Here is a 3,866-nt window from a genome sequence, read left to right on the forward strand (position 1 = left end):
CCAATACTTTGGCCACCTCCTGTGAAGAGTTGACTCATTGGAAAAGACTCTGATGCTGGAAGGGTTTGGGGGCAGGAGGAGAAGGGGACGACAGAGGATGAGATGGCTGGATGGCATCACTGATTCGATGGACATGAGTTTGAGTAAACTCCGAGAGCTGGTGATGGACAGGGAGGCCTGGTGTGCTGCGATTCATGGGGTCGCAAAGAGTCGGACATGACTGAGCAACTGAACTGAACTGAACTGAATGTTTAGTGCATTAAACTTTGGTAAGGACATTTAGAATAATATTTTCTATTGCCAGAGTGCTAAGATTATCTGACTCAGATAATTTCAAGTGATAATTCAAATATTCATAAATATAAGTTAGAATTACTAAATTAAACATCTGTTGGACAAGCACCCAAAGCATGCTCCATTTGTTTTCCTTAGGATAGTTTTAACTCTTATTACGAGGTTTAAATTGTTGTAGCAATTGGAGTAGCTGAACTGATTAGATATTGCAAAAATGTTGAAATTTGAATTGATATTGGACTGTTACTCTTGTGAATTGAGTATATGTCACTTTACCCCAGCCCATAATACCAGTATAAGTCAAAAAATCAATAAAAATTTTTGAGTGTGTGTATGCTGTTATATAATTGAGGACAAAGCTTCTTACTGTTAAGGGCTGCTCAGGGAGGGAGGGGAAGAAGAGGGAAAGGATGGGATAAGAAAGAAGCAAGATATCCTGGAACTTAAAAAGGAATCCATTTCAATCATTTTTTTTTTCTTTTTAACTTGAAGTACAGATTTCATTTTCTTTTTTTAAAATATTCTTTTTCAAATTATTTTCCCATTTAGGTTGCTACATAATACTGAACACAGTTCCCTGTGCAAAACAAGTAGGTCCTTGTTGGTTATCTGTTTTAAATATAGCAGTGTGTCCATCTCAAACTCCCAATCTATCCCTCCCACTCTCTTTCCCCCACTCTTCCCCTCTTGTAACAATAAGCTCTTTCTCTAAGTCTGTGAGTCTGTTTCAGTTTTGTAAATAAGTTCATTTGCATCCTATTGTTTTTTAAGATTCTGCATATAAGTGATAGCTCATGTGGCTTAATATCATCAAAACAAACAGCCCAATCAAAAAATGGGCAGAAGCATATGTACACCTATGGCTGATTCATGTTGATCTTTGACAGAAAACAACAAAATTCTATAAAACAATTATCCTTCAATTAAAAAGTAAATAAAAATTTAAACAATGGACAGAAAACCTATACAGACATTTCTCCAAACAAGACATACTGAAGGTCAACATCATTTCTTAACTATTATAATACAGTAAAAAAAACAACCAACAACAACAAGACAACTGCCCCCAAAAAACTTTAATCAAAGACTAAATTTGGCTTCGACAAATGGCTTCGACATTCAGAAAATTAGATCATGGCATCTGGCCCTATCACTTCATGGCAAATAGTTTGGAAAACAATGGAAACAGTGACAGACTTTATTTTTTTGGGCTCCATAATCACTGCAGATGGTGATTGCAGCCATGAAATTAAAAGATGCTTACTCCTTGGAAGAAAAGTTACGACCAACCTAGACAGCATATTAAAAAGCAGAGATATTACTTTGCCAACAAACGTCCATCTAGTGAAAGCTATGGTTTTTCCAGTAGTCATGTATGGATGGAAGAGTTGTATCATAAAGAAAGCTGAGTGCCGAGGAATTGATGCTTTTGAACTGTGGTGTTGAAGAAGACTCTTGAGAATCCCTTGGACTGCAAGGAGATCCAACCAGTCCATCCTAAAGGAAATCAGTCCTGAATATTCATTGGAAGAACTGATGCTGAAGCTAAAACTCCAATACTTTAGCCACCTGATGAGAAAAACTGACTCATTGGAAAAGACCTTGATGCTGGGAAAGATTGAAGGAGAAAGGAGAAAGGGACGACAGAGGATGAGATGGTTGGATGGCATCACCAACTCAATGGACATGAGTAAGCTCTGGGAGTTGGTGATGGACAGGGAAGCCTGGTGTGCTTCAGTCCATGGGATCACAAAGAGTTGGACACGACTAAGCAACTGAACTGAACTGAATTTTCATAGTTCTTACTTTTACTGAATATGACTTCTAGATTTTAGAAATAGTTTTTTTTTTTCCCCCTTATCAGTGTGTAAACATTTATTCACAATGTTTGGCATTGTGGTGCTGATATTGGGTTTCTCAATTGCATGTCTTATAGTTGGGTGTCTTTAGTGACAACCTACATAAATGAACTATGGATAATTTAAGCAAAAGATAAATAATTAGACACATACTTTTTGTTTTTTGTTTTTTTTTTTTGGCTCCAGCTAAACATACACAATGAGAGGGCTGGAGAGGGTGTGTCCCTTGCCAGTGTTCTAGGAAGTTAAAATGTGAAAAATAGGTAAGAGTCTTCAAGTAGGATTCAAACTTGTCAAATGTCACACTATTAGAAACTTTTACTTCAAGAAATTTCAAGTTCTTTGTCCTTCTGCTGGATAGTTCTGAGACAGGATCTAATAAATAGCTTTGTTGTTGCTGTTGCTGTTATTGTTGTTTAGTTGTTAAGTCATGTTCGACTCTTTTGTGATCCTATGAACTATAGTCCTCTTGGCTCCTCTGTCCATGGGATTTTCCAGGCAAAAATACTAGAGTGGGTTCCCAAGGGATCTTCCTGACTCAGGGATGGAACCAATATCTCCTGCCTTAGCAGGTGGATTCTTTACCACTTAGACACCAGGGAAGCCCAATAGATAGCTCTATAACTTCACAAAATGTTTGGCATGTTCTCCAAACATTTTCTTCAGTGTTCAGTCATTTGAAAATTAGTCACCAAAATATTTGGAAGGTTTTGGAAGGATTTCAGTTCACATCTTATTCAAGAGTGAATTCAGTGATTTCAGTTCACATTTTATTCACATCTTCATTCCACTGATTCTCTGTGACTCAAGTCTAAGAATTGGGAGATGGGCATTATCTGAATCATGGTATCTCAGGTCAACTTTTGATCTCATTCAATGCCTCTCTCTTTTTGTCTCTCTGTCTTTTGCTCTCTCTCAAGAGGGTCCACTTATTTTATTCCTAGATAACTTATGATTAGCTAACCCCAGGTGGAGATTACTATGCCACATTCATTTTTGAACTAATAAGTTGCTACTATCATGTTAACCAAATCTTCCTTTGCTCTCTCAGTCAGAAGCAATAACCTGAACACTCTCACTCCTTGATTCTCACTGATATTAGAAAGGCCACTTTAACCTTAATGTCTGCCACCAACATCCTTAGAGAGAAGTATCATAGCTGCTTTGAGAATTTCTGGCTGTTTGCTTTGTCATTGGTGAAGGAACACCTCAGGGGCACCTAGCCAGGATATATGAGAACAGAATATCTATGGTTAATCCTTAGCACTACTGTCTCCTAAAGATATTAAATTTCCTTTTCTATACTTTCCCCAAAGTGTTCCTAGTGTCTTAATTTCATTTAATATCCAGTATTAGTTAATAAATTACACTTGTCATCTCAACCAAACATTAGACTTCAACTTATTTACAATAGCTAGCACACTAATTGTCAAGTTTTGGTAAGTAAGAATTCTGTCAAATATCTCCCTCCCTCTCAAGTAAAAGAGCCCTAAAATTCATTTACCTCAAAGCATTTTTTCCAATATGTATCCAAAAAATATTCAAAATTTTAAGCCAGTCTTCTACAAATTCTCCATCTGCCTTGGGACAGTATTCATATTCTTTCACTAATAAATGAGCTCATAGAATGAAAATGAGGAGTGGAAGGGGGAACTATAGCTTCTTCCTTCAATGAAACTTCTTCAGATAAAGGAGTAGCAGCATCTTAAATTG

This window comes from Oryx dammah, unplaced genomic scaffold (assembly GCF_014754425.2).
Source record: "Oryx dammah isolate SB20612 unplaced genomic scaffold, SCBI_Odam_1.1 HiC_scaffold_11238, whole genome shotgun sequence".
In the NCBI taxonomy this organism is placed as follows: Eukaryota; Metazoa; Chordata; class Mammalia; order Artiodactyla; family Bovidae; genus Oryx; species Oryx dammah.